Source organism: Chiloscyllium plagiosum, chromosome 9 (genome assembly GCF_004010195.1).
Source record: "Chiloscyllium plagiosum isolate BGI_BamShark_2017 chromosome 9, ASM401019v2, whole genome shotgun sequence".
In the NCBI taxonomy this organism is placed as follows: domain Eukaryota; kingdom Metazoa; phylum Chordata; class Chondrichthyes; order Orectolobiformes; family Hemiscylliidae; genus Chiloscyllium; species Chiloscyllium plagiosum.
In genome coordinates this window covers 90,997,433-91,023,771 of record NC_057718.1, presented here as the reverse complement: position 1 = coordinate 91,023,771, position 26,339 = coordinate 90,997,433, and the positions used below count along the sequence as shown (strand labels likewise).

General features: G+C 41.1%; 1 protein-coding gene across 3 annotated transcripts in view; it reads right to left on the bottom strand.

Annotated features, from left to right (window-relative positions):
* LOC122553052 (ras and Rab interactor 2-like) overlaps positions 1 to 26,339 on the bottom strand; it is a 159,106-nt gene that overhangs the window by 79,465 nt on the left and 53,302 nt on the right. For all 3 annotated transcript variants that reach the window (XM_043696521.1, XM_043696520.1, XM_043696522.1), the window contains exon 2: positions 6,328 to 6,383. The gene's annotated coding sequence lies outside the window, so the exon portion shown is untranslated. The remainder of the gene's footprint in view (positions 1 to 6,327; positions 6,384 to 26,339) is intronic.

The following is a 26,339-nucleotide window of genomic DNA, read 5'->3' as shown; positions in this document are numbered from 1 at the left end:
TTTACCTTTGTACCTCATTTTTCCTCTGCGTATTTCCTTCTTAGTAATCCTCTGTTGCTCTTTAAAAGCTTCCCAGTCCTCAGTTTTCCCACTTATCTTTGCTATGTTATACTTTTTCTCTTTTAACTTTATATGTTTCTTAACTTCCCTCGTCAGCCACGGCTGCCCATGCCTCCTCCTGGGATCTTTCTTCCTTTTAGGAATGAACTGATCCTGCAACTTCTGCATTATACACAGAAATATCTGCCATTGTTCCTTCACGGTCATCCCTGCTAAGGTATTAAAGTGGTCTCTGATCAGCTGCAAGCCAGGTTCAGCTTCATAATGGTGTGTTTTCAGTAAATGTCTAGAACTCCTAAAATTGACATTCTTAGCAGCAATATTTGACAATTTCCCAAGAACAAACGCCTTGCTGGATAGTCATCTATCCCCTTGCTGGAAACTGCTATGGTATACCATCAGTCAGGATCATCCTGTTTCAGCGTGAAATATTACAGGAGATTTGCAAATGAACTGAGATATTAGCAGTGTCTGAGAGGCTCAATCCTTTGGAAAGCACTATTAAGTACTAGCTGTACAAGAAGTCTTCTCAAAGTTACAGGAAAACACTCTAAAACAGCGCCCAAGAGCACTTCCAGACTGTGTTAGGGTAGACAGCTGGAAGTTCTAACAATAAATCAAAATCCCAACAAAAAGGATACAATTAATCATGGTGCGTAGAAAGCCAATTTTCACTCATTCTCAACTCTTTGGAGTAATAGGTTAGCAAAGCTATAAAAGTATTTCTCAAATCAAGGGAAATAAGCACATTTTAGATTGCTGCTACATAGTTGTTTTTACAATATGAAAGGCAGCCTGATCTAGAGACTGACAATGTAACCATTACTGGAATTTGTCCCAAGCTTCTCTTCAGTCTCAAGTTCATTAACTTTAAGACACATCGAATTATCAATGCTCATCTTTGTTTCGATTCTAATTTAACTAAAAGATTGATATTGCTTAATATTTCCAGGAACGTAACAGGACGTCATTAATTCTTTTAAGAAGTTTGAAGATCTTAAAATTTGAATGAGCTTTTCGTACCTAACTCCTGGACCTTCGGGTGAAGAGCAATGAGAAGTAAGCTCAGTTAAATAAACCAGATTGTAAGGAGATCTGACAAAGTTGACACTGAGTGGAGGTTGCTCGCCCTGATTGGGAAATATAAAACATCAGGAGACAATCTTAATCATTTAGGCCAAGTACGAGGAGAAATTTCTTTACTCAAAATGTTGTGGAACTCCCTATTTTAGAAATTATGATGCTCCATTATTGAGTACCTTTAGAGATGGACACTTTTATTTTGATCTTTAGGGAATCAACGGAAGTGAAGCAATTAAGGCAGGCAGATGATCAGCTTTGTTCGATCTTCATGTGGTCTGCCGCAGCTTGCATTTCCTATTGTTTTTTTGTAATACCTTTTTCAGTTTCATCTTCAGAATCAGGTTCGAAGGTTCCTGTTTTGTCCGGTAGGAAGTAATTTAGGAACTTTATCCTGTTGAGCACATCATTCAGACTCTTACAATGACATCTGATGCCACACTGAAATCATTCCTACTAAGGCCACTTCAGAACAACTTAAATGGAGTGCTGGGCCAGTGGCTCCATGACATTCATTCATGTCACACAGGTAGGAAATATCAATATAATGGCTCTTTATCCATTTCTTTCTCTTCGTTCTCCTTGCATCTAGGAAATTAGGTAAAACAATCTATTAAACTACCTTGCTACCTAGTAAATAGCCACTGTAATACAAGCTGTTGATAAGGCCACCTTTGGGGTACTGCATACAATTCTGGTCACCCTACTACAGGAAGTATGTTATTAAACTGGAAAGGGTGCAAAAATGATTTACAAGAACGTTATTGAGACTGGAAGGTTTGAGTTTTAAGGAGAGGCTGGATAGGCTTTGACCTTTTTTCCCTGGAGCGGAGATGGTTGTGGGGTGACCTTATAGAGATTTATAAAATCACAAGGGGCACAGATAACGTGAATAGCCAAGGCCTTTATCCCAGGATAGGGTGGTCTAAAACTACCATGGATTTACAGTGAGTGGGGAAAACATTTAAAAGGGATCAGAGGGGCAACCTTTTCACATGAATGGTGCACATGTGAAATGAGCTGCCAGAGGAAGTGGTAGAGGCGGGTATAATTCCAACAGTTAAAAGACATTTGGACAGGTACATGGATAGGAAAGGCTTAGAATCCAAATGCAGGCAAATGGGACTAGTTTAGTAAAACTGGTCGGCATGGATGAGTTGTTTTGGGAAGTTAGGGAGGAAATTTCTGCACCCTAGCAGAAATATTTGCATCATTTATAAACCCAGGTGAAGTACCAGAGGAGTGGAGGGTGGCTAATGTTGTGCCATGGTTTAAGTAAGGCTGTAAGAAGCCTGGAAACTATAGACCTGTGAGTCTGACATTGGTGGTGGGTAGATTGTTGGAGATGATTTTATATGCATTTGGAGAGGCAAGGATTGATTAAAGATAGTCAGCATAGTTCTGTGCAAATAAAATAGTGTCTCACATACTTGAATTTTTTTAATGAAGTAAACAAAAAGATTGATGAGGGCAGTGCAGTTGATGTTGTTTACTTTGACTTTAGAAAAGCCTTTGACAAGGTTCCACATGGGAGAGTAATTAGTAAAAGTAGATCACACGGGATTCAGGGTGAACTTGCCAATTAGACACAAAATTGGCTTTATGGTAGGAGACAGAGGGTGGTGGTGGAGGGTTGTGTTTCAGACTGACCAGTGGTGTTCCACAGGGATTGGTGCTGTGTCCACTTTTCCATGTCCGTTATATAAGTGATTTGGGTGAGAATAAACGAGGCATGATTAATAAATTTGCGGATGACACCAATATTGGTGGTATAGTGGACAGTGAAGAAGGTTGTCGGAGATTAGAGTCATAGAGATGTACAGCATGGAAACAGACCCTTCGGTCCAACCTGTCCATGTCGACCAGATATCCCAACCTAATCTAGTCCCATCTGTCAGCATCCGGCCCATATCCCTCCAAACCCTTCTTATTCATATACCCATCCAAATGCTCTTAAATGTTGCAATTGTACCAGCCTCCACCACTTCCTCTGGCAGCTCATTCCATACACGTACCACACTCTGCATGACGAAGTTGCTCCTTAGGTCTCTTTCATATCTTTCCCTTCTCACCTAAACCTATGCCCTCGTGTTCTGGACTCCCCACCCTAGGGAAAAGACTTTGTCTATTTATCCTATCCATACCCCTCAATTTTGTAAACCTCTATAAAGTTTATAGATACCTCTTCAGCCTCCGACGCTCAAGGGAAAACAACTTGAAACTGACTTCGGCATTGCTTTATAATAGACAAAGCAAGCTAAACTCATGAAAATATGTATTTTCATATGGTTTCATAAGATGAGGCTAGGCAATCCACAGAACTGCCCACTGCTGCAATGACACGGACTCCCACGCAACCCTCCCAACCTCCAAAACAACCAGAATCACAAGACCATTAAATTAGATCTTGATCAATTGGGTCAATGGGCTGAGGAGTGGCAGATCGAGTTTTAGATAAATGAGAGGCATTGCATTTTGAGAATACAAACAAGGACAGGACTCAGAATTAGGTAATGTTGTAGCACAGAGACACCTAGGGGTTCAGGTACATAGTTCTTTGAAGGCAGCATGGTTAAGAAAGCATTGCCTTTATTTCTCGGATCTTTGAATAAAAGAGTTGGAACATCATGCTGAGGTTGTACTGGATATTGATGAGGCCTGTTATGGAATACTGTGTCCAGTTCTAGTTGCACTGTTATAGGAAGGATATCACTGGATTCAGAAAAGATTTACCAGGATGTTGCCAAGAATAGAATTTGAGATATAAAAATAGACTGGAAAGACTGGGACTTTTTTCACTGGAATGGAGGAGGTTAAGGCATGACCTTATTATGGTTTATAAAATCATGAGGAGCATAGGTAGGGTGAATGACAAGGGTCTTTCCCCTAGGGTGGGGGAGCTCAAAACTAGGGGGCATATTTTTAAGGTGAAAGAAGAAGGATTTTAAAATGTCATAAAGGACCATTTTTTCTTTATAAAGTGATTCGTGAGTGGAATGAACTGCCAGAGAAAGTGGTGGGTGCAGGTACAGTTGCAAAGTTGAAAAGGTATTTCGATAAGTTCATGAATAGGAAAGGTTTGGAGGGATATGACTGGCAGGTGGGTCTACTTTAGTTTGCAATTCTGGTTGGTGGGGACTGGTTGAATTGAAGTGTCTGTTTCCGCGCTGTATGACTCTATAATTGACCAAAGCAAACTTCTTCAGCTTGTTGCTACCATGGAGGAAAATAATATTGAACTAGATATTCATTTACTTCCTTTTTACTAATGAAATCAGTTGTTACAAATAGAGTCACATTCACCGTTGCATCTGATACAAATGTAGCAGCAAACATTCAAAATAACAAGCATTCAATAACTTTATTCCTTATTGAGAAAGTTAATCCTGTGCTCAATTAAAAAAAAACACATTGTGACATTGAAACAGTATACTATTCCCTGAGAAAGTTGGCAATAGTTTTTTTGCATCTTTATCATCCACTCTCTATTTTTACACGTACCAGAAGCCTTGCCTCGTTGCGGTTTGCCCTAACATTCATAAAGCTAAAGTTTTGTATAAGATGCCAAAAGGAACCATGACAAATTTCTAGGATAGTAATTTATACATATCTTATATCTTTTTGGTCATACCTATCTGGTATTAAAGTCGAGAGATTGAGTTATTTGTTTATAACTAAGAAACTGGCATGGGAATAAAAGGAGACAAACTTGAGAAGATGTAATTTTCAACTCACATCCAATAGCTCAATTTAAGTGCACACCCATAACACTTGGAATGGTTTAAATGTGTCACGGATTTTGCAGACTCACGTACCAGGCCTACAGCATTTTTGATTTGAAGAACACAAAACAAAACAGTGGCAGTATCACACAGAATGTATGAACCAAATTCACTTATTACGAAATATGGCAATGTTTCCAGCTGACAGTAAAAACAGCTGGATATTGAGCCAGACATGATGGTTAACTTTTGCTATTTGCAACTACACCCATGTTTTTCAAAAGCCATGCACTAAACTGAGAAGAATTATGCAAGCTGTGTATTAACCTATAACGAAAAGCAACCAGTTCTCTGCACCACATTCGTTCTACCGAGAAAAATAATGTTTCAACTAGTCTCCTGCAAGGGTTCTCACACCAAGATCTATAGCTTAGAAATTACTTGGTACACCAAACACCAAAATACTTAATTTGCTCATGCCACAACTTTCTGATCACCGCTTTAATGAAGGCATTAACTTGTTTTAAAAAGGGTCAAGAAAAGTGTGGTGCTGGAAAAGCACAGCAGGTCAGGAAGCATCCGAGGAGCAGGAGGATCAACATTTTGGGCAGAGGCCCTTCATCAGTAATAAGCCCACATTCCTGATGAAGGGCTTATGCCCGAAACATCAACTCTCCTGCTCCTCAGATGATGCCTGACCGACTGTGCTTTTCCAGCGCCATACTTTTTGACCCTGATCTCCAGCATCTGCAATCCTCACTTTCTTCTAGTTGTTTAAAAAGGATCTTCTCATATTCTTAAATTAACCGTCAAGTGCCTCCTTTAACACTGTCAAATCTACGCTTATATCACTAAGTGCTGAAGCAGCAATATCATATCATAAACTAATAATGCTTTAATGCAAATGACTACATAATAAAGCTGATTTACCTGCAGGTGCTGTATTCATTGGCCAGTGCAGATGCACTACATAGGTCTGTGTGTTTCTCACACCTGATCAACATTTGTGCTATTCCAGTCCAATGGTGCCAATGGACAAAGTCAGAAGTCACATGACACCAGGTTATAGCCCAAAGGATTCATTTTAAATCATGAGGGAGCAACGCTCCGAAAGCTTGTCAGGTCATCTGATGAGGGAGCAGTGCTCTGAAAGCTTGCGATTTCAATTAAACCTTTTGGACTATAACCTGGTGTCACATAACTTCTGAGCTAGTCCAGTTCTAATGCAAGTTAACAGCTCAATCTTTTTTTACATTTTATTTACAGCATTGAAACAGGCCATTTTATCTAATAGGTCTCTGCTGGTGTTTATGCTCTACATGAGCTTGCTTTCATCTTTCTCTGCATTTATTCAACAATTAGGAAGTTGTTATTTTAACATTGAGGGGCTCTGAATGTGCAGCAGCTTGTGTGTTCGTGTTGTAGGACTTCAATAAGATGTAAACCAGCAGAAAATTGCACTTACCCGTATTTACGTTTCATCCACTGTGGACAGCTACACCATTAGGAGTCACGGTGTCACTAAGATTTTAAAAAATAAGAAAATGATTAGAAATGAACAAAAATTAAAAAGAAATCCTCAAGACAGATTAGCTAATAGTCAAAGCATTCACTATAACTCATTTTGACATTTTTCATAAGATATTAAATGTGGAGAAATTAAATTGTAGTTCATTGTTTGCCATATGAGAACAGACAGTCAAATTCAAAATGCAGATAGCATTTTACCTTTGGGTACCCATTATCCTGGGTGACACTAAAATGCTGGACAAAACTTAAAAAGTAGTCCCAATCAGCACTTTGAATATATCTAGCAAAATCTTATTCAATTAGTGCTTTACTAAGCTTGCAAAGTACTCCAATACTAAAATAACTTATTCCTTACGTAATGTTGCATTCACTCTAACCTTTAACTCTATATCTCAATAAATTCCCAGTTGAATCTCAGCCTCAATCCATACAGTACAATAAGTATTGATGATACTGAAGGTATTCCTGATGAAGGGCTTTTGCCCGAAATGTCGATTTTACTGCTCCTCGGATGCTGCCTGAACTGCTGTGCTTTTCCAGCACCACTCTAATCTAAACTTTGGTTTCCAGTATCTGCAGTCATTGTTTTTACCTCGATACTGAAGCCGTTAATTACATCAATGGTTACTCCACCCTACAACCATTGGTGTGGCACTTTCGAAAACAATGTGAATGTGCCAGTTAAGTTCAGACATTACAAGGTTTATAATAATCAGAGGAATTAGAACAGGTAATACCAGCTTAAGTATCATCAGACTCTAGGAATAACTCTACAGTGAAAATACTAACTTCCATTTAGTGACTTTTATATCATAAAACATTACAAGACATATGACAAACCGTTAAAAGGGGTTCAACAGCCACAACTTACTTTGGTTTACATTATTACAATCATAGTTCCAGCAAGTTCAATGTAATCCTTCGGATACTTGTGTCTACTTGCAGTACCACATCATGATCAAGCCAAACTCAAAATTAATTTGTATAATAATATATAAAGTATTTCATTACTGACCATTATCGTAAATATGAAAGAATTTTTAAAAAGTTACTGCAACATTTCTGGTAAAGCCTGGCGAAAAAAGGAGGAAACCTTGCATATGCAATTAATAAACTGCTTTGAATGTTTAGTCAGCCTTCCGTTGATCAGAGTTAATGTAAATCAACCTCTTATGAATAACAGCGAAACAAAATACTAACAGTGGACTGATTAGCAGAGCCAACGGTCTAAACACACTTACCTAAAGAAGCCCTGGATAATGTTTTAAACATGATACAAGAAGTGCAACACAAACAGCATTCTGCACCATGCAGAGACTGTTGCAGAAACAGAGTAAAGGGCGTCCTTTTTCCTGTGGGCTGCTGTCCAGGTTCTCACAGCAAGCCTCTCAGCTGGGTCAGCCAATAGGACGAAAATTACTTCTGCAGGAATCACTCGTAATGAGGTAATTTAAAAGGAAAGTTGGGTCCCCTATCAAACAACTTTCCTTTGCCAATGCACTTCTGTTTGGGATCCAAGTGTTATTTATTTCCAGGCTACTGGTTAATAGCTCACTTGAGAATTCTAGCACTACAGAAATAGGTTCCACAACATGCTTATCCAGTCCCTTCCAGACATATATATTTAACCATGCTTACTATCCTATTTGACAAAATTGTCAAGGTGACCCAGTGCTCTAGGCTGTAATTGCCACAAAGCAGGTGAGCAGGTTCAAGTCGTCCATCTGATTTACTTTTACTCCTACTTTTACACCTGCTTTTACAATAGTCATGGTGGGATCAGAGGAATGTTGGTGCAGACTACTGAGCCACAGAGAAGATGATGGAACCTAAGCTTCATCCCAATGGTCGAACAGGTTCAGAATTTCAATAATGGCTCTTGGTTCAGTACAGGAAAGAAACCGAGATGTAAAAAGCAAAAGAAACATTTGGCCTTTTATTCTCACAGCGGTACCAAATGGCTGGCTCTTGGAAACTCGGTAAACCTCTGGGAACCAGACATTCTCATTTCTTGTTTAAAGCCACCAAGTGGTCATGGCAGAACATCAAAAAATTAATGCAAAAGCCCAAAAGGAACAATTTTCACTTTAGAGTCAATGCGCTTTCAAGTGGCAGATGCAGTTTAATTTAGATAAATGCGAGGTGCTGCATTTTGGGAAAGCAAATCTTAGCGCAATTTATACACTTAACGGTATGATCAAAGAGACCTTGGAGTGCAGGTTCATAGCTCTTGAAAGTAGAGTTTCAGATAGATAAAATAGTGAAGGTGGTGTTTGGTATGCTTTCCTTTATTGGTCAGAGTATCGAGTACAGGAATTGGGAGGTCATGTTGCAGATGTACAGGACATTGGGTAGGCCACTTTTGGAATGCTGTGTGCAATTCTGGTCTCCCTCCTATCAGAAGGATGTTGTGAAATTTGAAAGGGTTCAGAAAAGATTTACAAGGATGCAAAAGAGAGAGGCTGAACAGGCTGGGCTGTTTTCTCTAAAGCATCGGAGGCTCAGGGATGCCTTTACAGAGGTTTATAAAATCATGAGGGGCATGGATGGGATAAATAGACAAAGTCTTTTCCCTGGGATGGGGTAGTCCAAAACTAGAGGGCATAGGTTTAGGGTGAGAGGGGAAAGATATAAGAGACCTAAGGGGCAATGTTTTCATGCAGAGGGTGGTGCATATATTGAATAGGAAGTGATGGAGGCTGGTACAATTTCAACATTTAAAAGACGTTTGGATGGGTATATGTATAGGAAGACTTTGGAGGGATATGGGTTGGGTGCTGGCAGTGGGACTAGATTGGATTGGGATATCTGGTCGAGTTGGACTGAAGGGTCTGTTTCCATGCTGTACATCTCTATGACTATGACTCTGAAGAGAGGTTCAACAATCTACTGAAATTAATGACATTACCTCACCCTAACTGGTGTTATCTTTGGACATAATATAAGACGAGATGAATGTCAAATACAAACGTCAAATGGACCTAGAATAACTCTCAAAAGGATGCGGATTTGACATTTATTTTCCCAAGTCACCTTTGAGTGACAATCCATTTTTAAAATGATAAAAACACCTTGTCTGAAGGAAACCTCCATTCCCACATATAGGATGCTGCCTGGATTACAATTATGAGCTACAATAAGTGGCTAGAAATATTCGGGTTGTTTTCTCCAGTGGTGGAGGCTGAGGGGAAACCTAATAGAAGTCTATAATAAATTATGAGATGCACAGGTTGGGTTGATGGTCAGAATCTTTTTCCCAGCCTTGAAACATCTAATAATAGGGGGCATGCATTTAAGGTGAGGGGGCAAAGTTCAAAGAAGACATGAAGGACAAGTCTTTTTTTACGCAGAGTGTAATAGGAGTCTGGACTGCACTGCCAGGGGTGGTGGTGGAGGCAGATACAATAAGGGTGCTTAAGGGACTTTTAAATAAGCACATGAATATGCAAGCGATGGAGGGTTATGGACTGGGGTGGTTAGAAGGGATTAGTTTAATTTTGCATCATGGTTGGCACGACATCGTGGGCCGAATGGCCTGTTCCTGTACATTACTGTTCTATGTTCTATATGGTCCTGGGCAGACCAGTGGTTGAGAAAATTGCCCACTTATCATTACTCTCTCACCTCTGTATCAGAGGGTTATGGATTCAGGTACCACTCCAAGACTTGTACGCAATAGTCAAGGCTGACACTCTAGTCAGACTGTCATAGGCTTTTCAGGTAAGATATTCAAAGTGGCTGCCTGCTCATGGAGATGGAAGAGATGCTAAGACAACACTTCAAAGAGGGAATGAACCCCAGATGTCCTGAACAATATTTATCCCTCAAATCCACACCACACTTTACTGTTTGCAGGAACTTGTTGAGCTCTCACTGGTTGCTGCACTTCCTATACTGTAACAGTGACCACATTCAGAAAGTACTTACTTGGCTGTGTAATGCTCTGCGATGTCTGATGGTTGAGAAAAGCATAATATAAAAATGCAAATTTCTTAGATAGACTGAAAGTTCTCTCTCTTCCCAACTCTTTCATGCAGTAGGAAATCCAAACTGGAAATAATTTTCCCAGTACGTAGGAGTGGAAAGTTGGATGAACCATGCAATCTGACACTTCTTCAGAAGCGTAGCAATTATACATGAAATTGGAAAGGGGAATGGCAAACTGAAAGAAAAAAGTCACGCAAACCAACACGCAGCTTTGATGTTGAGTCTGTGTAAAGTGATTTCTGCAAACGCAGTGGTTAGGACACTGCGATTGGCCTCAGTGTCCCTATACAAGAGTAGGTTGTGTGGTGGGGGTGCGGCAGGTGTTGCACAATTCAAAAACACTCCAGATCAGGGCTTTGAATACATCCAGTGCGATCTAGTTAAAATACTTTACTCAGCTTGCAAACTACTCCAATATTAATTCATTACATACACAAAGTCATACTCACCCTAACTTCTAATATCACATCTCAATAAATGACCTGTTGGATCTCTGCTTCAGTTTATCATAGAATCCCTACAGTTTGCAAACTGGCCATTCAGCTTATCGAGTCCACACTGCTTCTCTAACAGCTTATGCCAGAAACATTGACTCTCCTGCTCCTCGGATGCTGCCTGACCTGCTGTGCTTTTCCAGCAACACACTTTTCGACTCTGATCTCCAGCGTCTGCAGTCCTCACTTTCCCCTCCAAATAGCCTCCCATCCAGACCCAACCCCCACCCTATCCTTGTAGCCCTTCATTTCCCATGGTTAATCCACCTAGTCTGGACATCCCTGGAGACTGTGGGCAATTTAGCATGGCCAATCCATTTAACCTGCATACCTTTGGACTGAGAGAGGAAGCCAGTGCACCCAGAGGAAACCTATGCAGGCATGGGGAGACTGCACGTAGTCGCTAGAGGCTGGAATCGAACCAGGGTGCCTAGTGCTGTGAGATAGCAGTGCTAATCACTAAGCCACCATACCGGCTCACAAAGAGGCCATTCAGCCCATTGAGTCTACACTGACTGAAACAACTGCACAGTGGCCACAGTCCTGTCACCAAGTCTCTCTTTATTAAATTATGCACTGTACACTGGCTGTGGCCAGCCGCTTAGAGTCAGTCCCCTGAATTGAGGGGATTCTAAATCCCCTGTTAATTTTTTTTGGTTTACACTTGTTTTTCTTTTCATTACATCACCCCACACTACCTCCTGACAGCAGTAGTGCTTACTTTTCCCCAGCACCCATCCCCTGTTAATATTGGTCATCCAGGGGATCCTGATTGGCCCAGGTTAACAAACCTAATCAAGGATCTTGTAGTCAACAAGATCTACCTGGTTCTAATCACTACACCACCCTCCGAAGAAATCTTACCCAAACCCTATCCCTGTAACCCTGCATTTCCTAAGACTATGCCACTAGCCTGCATATCCCTGGACACTATGGGCAACATAGCATGGCCAATCCACCTAACCTGCACATCTTCGGACTGTGGGAGGGAACTAGAGCACCTGGAAGAAACAGATGCCGACAGGGGGAGAATATGCATACTCCATGCAGATAGTGACCTGAAGCTGGAATCAAACTCAGGTCCCTGGTACTGTGAGGTAGCAGTGCTAACCACTGAGTAACCGTGTCGCCAGATTATCCAAATACCAATTATTTGAAAATCAGATTATCCGAAGATCCAGAGGTCCAAACAGAAACATTACATCAAAGATGTGTTTTCAACAGTGATCGCGTCTTTTGTTTACAGTGATTAAACAGGCACCGTCTCCAAATAACTGACCACCTGCCCTCCCTCTCTCTTCTCACACTTTCCCTGGAGTTCTACAGAGGGGTGTACCCTAAAACCCTGTCCCTAGATAATCTCTCCAACATTTTCCTGTACAGGACATAGGTGGAACCTGTCAAAAAGTTGTAGTAAATAAGGTGTGTGTGTGTATTTGGACACTTACCACACAAAGGCAGCAGCAGCAATCTTGTTGTTTGTGTACAGGCAGGAGAGGGGGTGGGGACAGTGCTGGACGGGGATGGGGGAGCAGGCGGGGGAGCGGTGTTGAGGGGTCGGGGGGGGCGGTGTTGGATGGGGTTCTGGTGCAGGCGGGGGCTCGCGCGCTTTGTGCTGGGAGGCGGGGCACGGGTTTGGTGGGTGTCTCGCACGCTGCTGCTATTCTCCTGAACAGGGAGCAGACTTTTAAAAGCTCCGAGCCCCAGAGGAAAGGCATTTAATCGATTAACCAAATAATCAATTATCCGGACCAAATAATGCCCGCCCAGCTCGTTCGGATAATTGAGGTTTCCCTGTATAAACAATACTGATGATACTAAAGCTATTAATTATGTGAATGGTTCCTCCAACTTTCATTCATTGGTGTGGCACTTAACGAACACAATGAGTAGCATGCCAATTAATTTTAGGATTTAATGAGGTTTACAGTAATCGAAGGAATTAAAACAGGTAATACTAGTTTAATCAACAATGGTTCTGACTAACTCTATAACGAGAACACCAATTTGCATTTGTCTTTTGCATGGTAAAATGTCACAAGATATTTCAGAAGACGTGACAAGCCATTAGAGGGGATCAAAAGATACAACTTAAAATTGCTTTACATCATCGTAACCATAGTTCCAGCAAGTTCAACCTACTCCTCAGGATACTTGTATCTCCTTGCAGTACCAAATCTTATTCAAATCAAACTTCTGAACAAATAGTGAGCAGGGTTCTGATTCCCAACTACTATCCAGCATTCCCTGCTGGCAATGAAAGCTTGGGCATCACGTGGCACTTCCCTTGTGATGTTTCCAAATAAACCACCTACAGTATTCATTGTCATAGGTTACTATGAATGAATAATTATCATTTTCGTTAAAGGTACAAGCTGGCACCTAACATCCATAGAATCATAACATACTGAAAGAACTGACATTTTCAAACAAAGGAGAAGAGAAAGCTGACAACAAAAATATTCATTTATACAGGACGTCTCTCTTTAATATTCCTTTCGTCAAATGTTAAAGCCATGCCTGGAAAAGCAATAATTGAGAACCACAAAAAAAGTCCAAGTCATCAAAAACACTCAGATTACACACTCTTCAATATTGTAGAGAGGCCCCTCGATTGTCCAGCATTTGATTATCCAAATATTGGATTATCCGGTAAGATCGCAAGGTCCTGATGCTCGGCTAAACTATGTTATCCGGCATTCGATTATCCGGAATTCGATTATTCGAACGAAATACTGCCTGCCCATGTCCTTTGGATAATCAAGGTTCCTCTGTATTAAAGTGGGTAATTTGAATACCTTTGTAATTCATGAAAGGATATGCCCCCAAGTTATCCGAATAACAAATTACTTGATGTCTTAATAGTTCCACATTTCTTTGATTGAGATGTTACTTGCTATTGAATAAATACTACCCATCTCAAATGTGTAGGATTAAAAAGCACGTGTGTGCAAGGAGAAGCAGACAGTTCTGGATCTCTCTCCTTCGAGATCTTGGTGCTTTTTGCTTTAACTAATTTGTCTATTAATTACAGCTGTCTGAGATAAGTGAGTAGTAAGATCATGAATGCTGTAGTAACTTTTCAGATAGTACAGAATTATCATAAAAAGGGTAACAAACAAAGCCCAAAACTTAAAAGTGTAGTACATCAACTTTGAACATTCCTTCCCTTCACTTTTACTACGCTGGGAGATAACATATAGGCTGGCCTTAAGCTGGTTTTTGAACATCTGGGCATTTGTGTGCAAGGGAATCTCAAGTCAATCTTTTGAGCACTGAGTATTCCTTCCCGTATTCAGGGTAAGGAAATTCCTCCACGTAAATATTCACAGAAGCCTACTTCAACCTCAGAAACATTGCCCATCTTAGCTCATCTGCTACCGAAACCCTTATTCATGCCATTGTTACCTAGGAGTTTGACTATTACCGTGCACTCCAGGAATGTTCCATACCCTATATAAACTAGTGATCTTTCAAAATTCTGCTCACAACTCACACCAAGTCCCAGTTACACAGAATCCTGTGCTCCTAGACCTACATTCACTCTCAGCTAAGCAACGCCTTAAAATTCTCATCTGTATTTGCAAATCCCACCATGGCCTTGCCTGTTCCCTTTTCTAGTGTCTTCTGTTGTACAAGGTCTGAAAGGGTTAATATTGAGGAGTGCCTTCAGCAGCTCCTACAATGATGTCATGTGGGGTACTGGGCAGAACAGCCTGGGGCTTTGAAAGAGTAAGGCCTAATATTCAGGTCCTTCAACAATGTCTATCATATCAATTCTCATCATCATGAATCATAACCCCAGATCACCTTTGGACATATTGAATATTTTAATGCCAACATGTTTTTTGAAAGGACGCATGGCCAAGGTGACTGTGGATGTAAATTCAGTGACTATCAGGACAGTCACATCCTGGAATGTCACACCTGATGAGGTGCTAAGAAATCTTCAAAGGCATGGGCTTAAAGGGAGAAAAGTACTAAAAAGTAAACAGTAATTTCTGGGTGTTATCTCAGACTGGGGACATGATGAGAGAAAAAAAGACAGCAGTCTGAGTGAGAGACATTTTATGTCCTCCTCTTTCGCGAGTACACTAGAACATGGATTAAAAGCTAGTTCAATTTTGTCTACGTTCCCTAGTGGAAGAAGGCACGCTAGTGAGCTAAGGGGCTCATGTGTGGCATTAGGTTGAAGTACTCATGCATAGCAAGTCTAGTTTTGTGAAAGTTACAGAGGACAAACTGGTTACCCCTGCATTGCAGTCAAAGAACTATCTTGCTCTGAGTCCTAGAAGGCAGCTAGCCAATCAAATGAAAATAGGACAAAAGCATTTCAAGTAACTGCAAAGCCAAGGATCTCAACACCAACTGTTTAACCAGCAACGTTCTTTTATCTACTCTTCAAGAATAACCCAGAGACTGACTCGGTTTTTACCCCATTTTTTTGGAATCACACCTCATTTCTAACCTGTGTGGATATGTTGCATCATTACTTTCTCTCATGTTTAGCAACTAATAAACTCACTCGAAATACAACTGAAGTCAGGTCCTTCACACCCACCCTAACAAATCCATTGTAGAATTTTACTTTCCTCTTTCAGGTTTGTCTTGCTCCTTTTCAACAGAAAAGATCCCAGCCTGCTGAAGCTTTGCCAATTGTTGGTTCCTTTTAATACTGGCAACTGTGAATCTTTTCCACACTTTCTCTCAGCTTCCGCTGTACAATTTTTCCAGGGCTTTGGACAGTCTTTCACAAAAACTGGAGTGGTCGCGAGAGGAGCCACACAGCCTCTTCATTCGGCCTGTTCAGGAGTTAGTTAATGGCTTGGGACAAAATATGATTCCTGATGAAGGGCTTTTGTCCGAAATGTCGATTTTCTTGCTCCTCGGATGCTGCCTGTCCTGCTATGCTTTTCCACTCTAATCTTGATTCTAATCTGTAGTACTCACTTCTGCCTACAAAACATGAGAAGTCTTTTCTTAGATCACTTTTAAAAGCTTCCAATAAAGACCCAGCGCACTCCTTACAACAAAGTCACCTTCACTGTTTTATAGAAGGGAAACTGCATTTGCCTAAAACTCAGTCCATTACGTACTGTCCTCAACTCAGATTGAAAGGAGAAGTTAATAACCAACTGCAGATAATTGATCTGGACTTCAAATACAGTAGTGCATAAAATGTACAGAAGCTGATTACCTAGAGAGGTAGTTAAAAATGTGAATAATCCAATCAAGGTATCCAAAGTTATGAGGAGCTTTAATAGGACAAATAGAAAGAGAGGTTTCCCCTTAGTAGAGGGATTGATAAGTAGATTTAAGGTAAAGGGGCAGGCATTTTAGAGGCAATTTAAGGAAGAACTTCTTTCACCCAGAGAGTGGTGAGTATCTGGAATTTACTGTCTGAAAGAAGGGCAGAGGTGGGAACCCTCAAGATATTTAAGAACTAGCGAGATGAACACTTGAAATGTCACAGCATAAAAGGTTATAGGTCAAGTGCAGGAAAATATGATTAGAATGATTGGGTGTTTGATGACTGGTGCAGACATGGTGGTCCAAAGACTGTAATTCTCTACAATTAATGTCTTTCAATTAAAACCAACCATCTTTTACACAAAATGAGCAGATACAGTAACTATTATGCAAGACAGATGTGTCGACCTTTTCCAAGGACCTCTGCAAAGATGACGACAACACTCCATTATTCTGTAATTGAATGAAGAGAGACTGGGTGTGGTTCTCTGTTGCCTTTCAACTTCATCTTTGATGTCTCAGAGGTTTAAAAGGCTGTTGTGTTTCTTGATTATTTGAGTTGATGTTGCTATCATGGTTACTTCCTTTTTAATGACTTTAACTGAGCTCCATCTTTCCATTCATGTCACACAGAACAAAGAAAGAACAAAGAACATTACAGCACAGGAACAGGCCCTTCAGCCCTCCAAGCCTGTGCCGATCCATATCCTCTAACTAAACCTGCCGCCTATTTTCTAAGGATCTGTATCTTTTTGCTCCCCACCAATTCATGTATCTGTCTAGATACATCTTAAATGACGCTATTGTTCCTGCCCCTACCAGTTCTGCTGGCAACACATTCTAGGCACCCACCACCCTCCGCGTGAAGAACTTTCCATGCATATCTCCCCTAAACCTTTCCCCTCTCACTTTAAATTTGTGACCCCTAGTAATCGAGTCCTCCACTCTGAGGAAAAAAAAAGTTTCTTGCTATCCACCCTGTCTATACCTCATGATTTTGTAGGCCTCAATCAGATCCCCCCTCTACCTCTCCTTTCCAATGAAAATAATGCTAAACTTCTCAATGTCTCCTCATAGCTAGCACCCTCCATACCAGGCAACAACCTGGTGAACCTCCTCTGCACCCTCTCCAAAGCATCCACATCTTTTTGGTAATGTAGCGACCAGAACTGTACGCAGTATTCCAAATGTGGCCGAACCAAAGTTTTATACAACTCTAACATGACTTGCCAACTCTTTCCCCATCCGATGAAGGAAAGCATGCCATACGCCTTCTTGACCACTCTACTGAGCTGCATTGCCAACTTCAGGGAACAATGGACCTGAACACCCAGATCTCTCTGTACATCAGTTTTCCCCAGGACTTTTCCATTTACTGTATAGTTCGCTCTTGAATTGCATCTTCCAAAATGCATCACCTCGCATTTGTTGGATTGAACTCCATCTGCCATTTCTCTGCCTAACTCACCATTCTGCTGTATTCTCTGGCAGTCCCCTTCACTATCTGCTACTCCACCAATCTTAGTGTTATCTGCAAACTTACTAATGTGGCAACCTACACCTTCGTCCAAATCATTTATGTATATCACAAACAACAGTGGTCCCGCGTGGATCCCTGTGGAACATCACTGGTCACAGGTCTCCATTTTGAGAAGCTCCCTTCCACTACTACACATTTATTGATTTGTAACAGCAACTCTACAGTAACATGTTTTTGTTGTTTTATGTGACTCTATTTCTCTCCCTTGTTGTGTAATTTAGATCCAAAATACCCTGCAAGAGAGGATGGTCCTAATTATAAATTTTACACTAAATGCAAAGTTCCTTTAAATTTTCTCTTCCTTTGAGAAATCTGAATGTTAACAGTTGCCCTACAAAATATTAATGCTGTACCACTCCCAGTATTGCTTGTGACATCTTTACTCACTTGCCATCAACTATTCCGAAACCCTTGACACCAGTATCCTGAATGCCCCCTGTGTTGCCTACTCACTTGCTTGGGCACCTTCTCACCGACATCAAGATCAGCATCTGTCCCACTTTCATCTCCCTTAGTACCTGCATCTCTTTCAATCCAGTAGCAAAGCAGCCTACAATTGAAAGAAAGACTAGGGAAGAGAGAGTCTTGACCATTGGAGGGTTTCATGACATTCAGATTCTCTTCCTTTATGTGGACTTCCACTGCTTTGGGCACCTGAGTGCCCATGCCCAATAGGTTGCTTTTGACTTACTGTGCCAGGACCCCTGAGAGAAGGCCAGCTCCCTTGACTGGACGCTGACAACCATGATGAACTTCCTAACTTTGTGTCTCTGCTAAACAGCAGGGAAAGACAGAAGTAATAGGAGACTGGTATCTCTGGCTGAGGGAGCAAAGTACACAAGAGGGAAGGCAGGAATGTTGAGAGATTCAAGGTGGACTCAGGGTGAGTGAGTGCTGCAGCAGTGAGCCAATAGCCTGCAGATGAAGCTCTGGTCCAGTCATGGTGTGTGTGTGTGTGTGTGTGTGTGTCCCTGAGCACACGGTATCCTTGCTGCAGTATTGCAATAAGAGTTGCCGGTGCGACCAGAGGTGCAGTACTGATGTGCGGAAGCATACTATAATCACAACAGGAATGTGCCACATTGGTTCAGAGAGGCTGACACGTGTTGGATGCCAGTGTCCAAGGAGGCTGAATGCCTAGGATGTTGCTGCTTGATCTCCACCATGGAGATCCTTTGGAGCAAGCAGCGAGCGGAGGTATCCAGATGGTTGAAGGAGCAGTGCTCTGAAAACTCGTCCTTCCAAATAAACCTGTTGGACTATAACCTGGTGTTGTGTGATTTTTAACTTTGTCTGCACCAGTCCAACACCGGCACCTTCACATCATGGTATCCAACATGGAGGTTCTTTGGAACGAGCAGCAAGTGGAGCTCACCAGGTACTCGCTCTGACTTCCACGTTGAGAATCCTTGACACCTAGATAGGTCAGTGCATTTGGAAAAATGAGAAGCTGAATATTAATGAACTGCCTTAATAAAGAATGCAACCAGCAATAATCTCCTTAATTTGCAACTCGCCACTGCTTAGCAAGAAACTTGCTTCACTGCTCAGCAAATGCATATTTTTTCTTTGGCCAGCTAGCTCAGAGTCAGTTCCCTGAACTGAGGAAATTCTAAATCCCCTTGTTATTTTATTTTCCCCCCACACTACCGCCCAACTCCAGTAGTGCTTATATTTTAGCCTATGCATAATAGATGCAGTGAGGTGCTCTGGGCATTGAGACAGGCCTCATTGGATTTCTCACCTGATTATGCCACAAATCTCACCACTGACCACATCACTCAGGTCCCTATTAACATTCTGCTGAGAATCTTCGATGAGTGAGCCAGTCCTCAATCCATTTTAATCCTCAATAACATTGGCCTTTCTAATATTGAATCGCCTTAAACCTTATCGAACACCATTTGGAAATCCAAATACATTTCATCCACTGGTTCCTCCTTATCTATCCTGCTTGTTATGGCCTCAAAGAATTCTAATAAATGTATCAGGGATGATTTCTCCTTCATGAAGCCATGCCGATCCAATTGGTTATACTATGTAGTTCCAACTGTTTTCTATTACATCCTTTATACGACACTCTAACATTTCAAAGGAAGATCAGAAATATAAATAGGCTGGCGGAATTTTTTTAAAAAGATGCACTTTCTGAAAAAAGACAGTAGAGAATTTGTGGAACAGTAGTAAGTGAACGTCACGGAGCTGAGTGGGACAGTTAACCTCTAGCAGCTCATGACTCACTGTGCATCATTGAATGATTGATTCACCACAAGGAAGGAGATGAACAATAGCTGACCATTTCCTGAACTATTTATACAGCTGGCTCACTGCTCACAAAACCAAACATACCTTGAATTGAGGGGATGTGAACTTGTTGAAAAGCATTTGCACCTGAGAGAAAAAAAGACAACGACAGTGGAGCTTGCTGCATTGTTATTAATCACAAGCAGCAGTACATCAAGGATGTGAAATACATAACAGATCTCCAAAGCGCTGTTCATGGTGAGTGACAGAATATGTTCTAACATACATTGTATATTATTGGAGATATTGATGAACGTACGAGTTAGCACAATTGCATGTTTTAGAGTATGTTTGGTTCAAATTACTTGCTTATGTCCACATAAATGGAAAAAAGTGCTCCAATGGTATCTCAGTTACATGGTTAACTATTTACTGAACTTGATGTGCTCTACAAACAATAATGAGCTGAATAATCAGATATCTAGATTCGAAAGTGCAGGTGGAGGAGAACAGGCCAAATTTGTACTCTTAGCTTGTATCATGGAATTACTAACACCCCGCTAAGCCACTGCAACAGGCCAACAGGTTTCTCTAAGATTTTCTCTGCAGGTGACATAGGTCCAAAAACAAATTTGCAACAGTCCGTCAGCAGACCATCAAAGTGTCAAGCAATTTCAGGAGCTCGAGGTTCAGGGTAGGATTGCAAGATCAGAATAGTGGAGACCTCATGTTAGGGTGTAGGTGATACTGATATTGCATCATGCCTTGTCCATTCCTAAAGTCAATTATATAATATGGCACCAAAGTTTCAAGGTAATGTGGGGTTGAAGTCATGTAAGCCAGATTAGGGAGGGGTGGTAGGTTACTCTCTGAAGGGCACCGGTGAACCAGCTAATGATAAGTCGCAAACATGGTTAATTTTCAAATGCCAGTCTACAATCTGTCAGACTAATTGGATTCCATTTCCCAACATGCCATAGTACGTTCTCTGGGTCATCAGCCAAATGGAAGTGATAAGTATGATAAAGGTTGAGGTGAAAGCAAGATAGAGTCACAGAGATGTCACAGCATGGAAACAGACTCCTCAGTCCAACCCGTCCATGCCGACCAGATATCCCAACCCAATCTAGTCCCACCTGCCTGCACCCAGCCCATATCCCTTCAATCCCTTTCTATTCATATACCCATCCAAATGCCTTTTAAATATTGCAATTGTACCAGCCTCCACCACTTCCTCTGGCAACTCATTCCATACACATACCACCCTGTGTGAAAAAGTTGTCCCTTAGGTCCCTTTTATATCTTTCCCCTCTCACCCTAAACCTATGCCCTCTAGTTCTGGACTCTCCTGTCCCAGGGAAAACACTTTGTCTATTTATCCTATCCATGTCCCTCATAATTTTGTAAACCTCTATAAAGTCACCCCTCAGCCTCCGACACTCCAGGGAAAACAGCCCCAGCCTGTTCAGCTTCTCCCTATAGCTCAAATCCTCCAAGCCTGACAACATCCTTATAAATCTTTTCTGAACCCTTTCAAGTTTTACAACATCTTTCCAATAGGAAGGAGACCAGAATTGCATGCAATATTCTAACATTGTCCGAACCAATGTCCTATACAGCCGCAACATGATCTCCCAACTCCTGTACTCAATACTCTGACCAATAAAGGAAAGCATACCAAACACCTTCTTCACTATCTTATCTACCTGCAACTCCACTTTCAAGGAGCTATGAACCGGCACTCCAAGGTCTCTTTGTTCAGCAAAATTCCCAAGGACCTGCTAAGATTTGCTTTCCAAAAATGCAGCACCTCACATTTATCTGAATTAAACTTCATCTGCCACTTCTCAGCCCATTGGCCCATCTGATCAAGATCCTGTTGTAATCTGAGGTAACCTTCTTTGCTGGCCACTACACCTCCAATTTTGGTGTCATCTGCAAACTTACTAACTATACCTTTTATGCTCACATCCAAATCATTTATATAAATGAGAAAAGGTAGTGGACCCAGCACCGATCCTTGTGGCACTCCACTGGTCACAGGCCTCCAGTCTGAAAAACAACCCTCCACCACCACCCTCTGTCTTCTACCTTTGAGCCAGTTTTGTATCCAAATAGTTAATTCTCCCTGTATTCCATGAGATCTAACCTTGCTCACCAGTCTCCCATGGGGAACCTTGTCGAGCGCCTTACTGAAGTCCATATAGATCACATCTATTGCTCTGCCCTCATCAATCCTCTTTGTTACTTCTTCAAAAAACTCAATCAAGTTCGTGAAACATGATTTCCCACGCACAAAGATGGGAGAAATGGTTGCACCATGGGATAAGGCTGGAAAGCTCGGCACACCAGTGCGGATTGTCCCGGTCGGGCTGCATTGGTGAAGGACAGAGGCAGGCAAGTGGATAGTCTTAATTTTCAACACAGTCAAGTTAGACTTAAATATATTTACATCAAATTCACTTTTACCGGTAGTGGATGGAAATGTTTCTTTACATGACAAATTTTCTAAAATTAAACACTGAAGTTTATGTGTGAAGCAATTTACCAATAAAATGCATCATGTACAAGCTTTGTATTTTTATGATCATACCTAACATTGAACCCCGGATTTAATCCAGTTTGTGTGTTAAAACTGATAAAGTATGAATCACACATTTCCACATTCTGCTCTTGTGCCGTAATCCACATACCACTTTCCTAGCGTGGCATTTCATTTCAACAGTGACAATGTTCCTCTATGTTGTGAAACTAATCAAACAGGAGTTGGTATTTATTTCTGATCTGAAGTTTATTTAGCAGGTAAAAAATCCAAGTTTTCTGATATCCAATGTGTAGTTTTATTGCATGGGCAGAGGAACATAATAGTTTGTGGACAGCTTCATTAATTTTTTAACCTAAAACCAAAACACAGCATTCAGAAAAGTGACCTTTAAAGTAGCATTGTGTATTGTTCACGTCTTCTTCATTAGTCTTTTCCAGGCTTAAACCTCGGGAAATAAACCAGTGTTCTGCTGGGAATTGTTCTCTATTTTACCATGTCCCACATTTCTCGTGTAAGTGTTTTTAATCAAATGATTTAGGCAGATTATTACATATAGGTAGGAGAGACTAAAACCTGAGGGCACACCCTTAGAGTAAAGGGAAGACCTTTTAGAAGGGAGGTAAGGAGAAATGTCTTCAGCCAGAGAGTGGTGAATCTATGGAATTCATTGTCACAGAAGGCTGTGGAGGCCAGGTCATTGAGGATATTTAAGACTGAGATGGATAGGTTCTTAAGTATCAAGGGTTAGAGGGAGAAAGTGGGAGAATAGGTTTGAGAAACGTATCAGCCATGATTGAATGGTGCAGTAGACTTGCTAGGCTGAATGGCCTAATTTCAGCTTCTATGTTTTATGGTCGAGGTTAAACTTGAACCTGGACCTTTCAGCCCAGAGATTGGTTCGCTAATACGGAGCCTTTAATAGGTTATGACACACTGACAGGACAGGTAGGACTTGAACCCTGATCTTCTGTCAAAAAGTAGGGACACTATCATTGTACCACAAGACCCTTCTCATCACCATTACTAGTATAGTTGAAACGACATCCTCTGTCATCTCTGCACAGCTCTTATTTTCGACCAGGTCTGCTACATCCAAACATCATGTAATTACCAATAAAAGGCAGACATTGAGGCACAAGGAGAGACTGATTCATCAGGTGAGACAAAACATGAGAATAGAAAGAAATAGGAGCTGGAGTGTATTGTACAAACTCTCGAGCCAGTCTCCTCTCTCCTCCTCCTCCCCCACCCACTCCCTCCCCACCCCACATCAATAAAATCCTGGATAACCTGGTCTTGATCTCAACTCTACTATCCTGCCATTTCCCATAATCCTTCACAACAGTTCAGGTTTATAAAACCATGAGAGGTATCGATAAGGTGAATGGCAGGTGTCTTTTCCCTAGGGTTCGGAATTTCAAGACTACAGGGCATATTTTTAAGATGAGAGGAGGAAGCTTTAAAAAGGACGTGAGGGGCAACTTCTTTTTTTACTCAGAGAATGGTTCGTGTGTGAAATGAACTTCCAAAGGAAGTGATGGATGCAGGTACAGTTACAATGTTTAAAAGACATTTGGATACATACATGAACAGGAAAGGTTCAGAGGGATTTGGCCAAGCAGAGGCAGGTGGGACTAGTTTACCCTGGGAACATGGTCGATATGGACTGGGTGGTCTGGAGAGTCTGTTTCCATGATGTATGACTCTCAGTGCCATTCTAGGACTCGAGTGTGTATCCTAACACTGGATTCTCCACATAGCTTTTGTTTTGTAGCCATGTTCAATATTCCTTTACCAATGCACACTGCTCTGCACTTTCTCATGTAGAAATTAATCTTCCAATCCTTAGCCAAATAACTTATTTCACTCAAGCTCTGTCTCGTGACCTCTCTGACTACAATCAATCAACATTAAATTATTTTGTTACTATTTTCTCAGGATTACGGTTTCTTTAATAGATGATGCTATCCCTTAATGTAGTCTTAACTCTGTCGTTTTCAGGGGCAGCAGTTTTGATTGAGCATTCCTTTCTCTCTCTCATACTCTCCCCTCAAACCACCATCAACTCCCACCCCCATCCAAATCAAACAACTCACAGGCACAAACACACACAACATGGCAGAGGTAACGTGGTCTAGTAAGACATGGCAATAGGCTTTCTGTCCCATGAGAGAGAGAGAGAGAGCGAGAGACAGAGAGCGTGAGTGTGAGCGAGAGAGAGGGAGCAAAAGAGTGAGAGAGTGTAAGAGAGAGAGAGAGAGAGAGAGGCTACTAGTGGTGGTTTAACCTGAGGGACACTGTGCCTCAGGTAAGGTGAGAGGTTGAGAAGGAGAGTCCTTCATGATAACCTCAGCTGTACAGGAATTGAACCTATTCTGTTGGCACCACACTGCATCACAAACCAGCTATCCAACCAACTGAGCTAACTAACCCCTGCGCTGCATGTAAATAATGATTATTTACCCGAGAGAGAGATATCTATGGTTCTTTGTGGAGTATGATGAATTATCTGCTAGATCAAAGGAGGTTAAAGTTAAACATAAGCAGAAAAAATCTTCACTGTCCTCTCTGACCTAATGAAGGAGAGATGAGGCAGATATCCAGATGTAACACTATCAGTTAACTCCTCCACTTTAAACTGTAGGGCTTATGGATAAATAACATTTCATCAAGCAAGGCAATGGAATATAATTATAGCAGCTAAGGCCTGCTATCTGCTTGGGTAGTGACTGAACTTTCCCAGCCAAGATCCCTCCTGATTGGCAGCTAGGAAAGAAATGAGTAGGGTTAGGAATTTATAAAACTTCAATTCAAGACTTCTTAAATTATAGAATGGACTGGGCCAAACAAAACACAGCAAATTGGACCGATTTCTTTCAGATTGAGAGCCCTAAAAAAGCATGAAAAGTTATCAACTTTGACAGAAATACTTGTTTTTGTTGGAACTGTTCATTTTTAACAAAAATGACACTCTTGAAAACCAGCAATCTAAAACTAAACAATGCATCCCGAATGACTCAGTTACCACGGTAACCAACATTCCCCAGCATTTGCACCGAGCTTGTTTATTTCAAGGCAGAATACCAGATTTCAATGAAATTCTCACAAAGAAGAAGTATCTTAGAAATATTTAAAACTTGTTGGACTTATTTTAGATTTAAACCAGCTCAGTGCATTTACACATTAGAATATATTTGTAAATGGCACCAAGGCATTAAGTAAGAAAAAAATCAACTTTTGGCAGAGATAAAAATGAGATAAAATCTCAACACATTCTCTTTTGATTTGAGAATTTGTAAATAAAAATGAACAAGACAGAGATAGGGCAGCAAACAGGAAGTACATTTGCTAGGTCAAGGCTCTTTATGGCATTATAATTCAATACAACTCTTGCCAGTAAAAGATCACTTTTCACATTGACTAAATATTCTTCGTTCCAGTCCCTTTATTCACACGGAAAGGAAAACTATTCTTTCCATTTGAAGACTGCAAGCCAGTGCAAGTTCATAAGTACTGTAGATGTAGACTCCTAAAGTATTAATTTCAGTGCTGTGGAAGTGATCTAAAATTAGCGCCATCCAGTGTACAACACAAGTAATGTGTGAGTTTTGTATACTATGACTTATACTCCCTACAATTAAATCTGACGCAATTGTCAAAGTTCAATATATTTCTGAATTACACCAGATCCTACAGGAAGAGAAACAGATTCTCTCACCTGGTGGCATTGACTAAGAGTTTAATACTGGCTCTTCAATCATTTCCTCCTGAAAGCTCACAGTTCTTTGAAAGTGGAGTTGCAGGTAGGCAGGATAGTGAGGAAGGCATCTAGTACACGTGCTGTCATTGGTCAGTACATTGAGTATAGGAGTTGGGAGAAAGTGAGG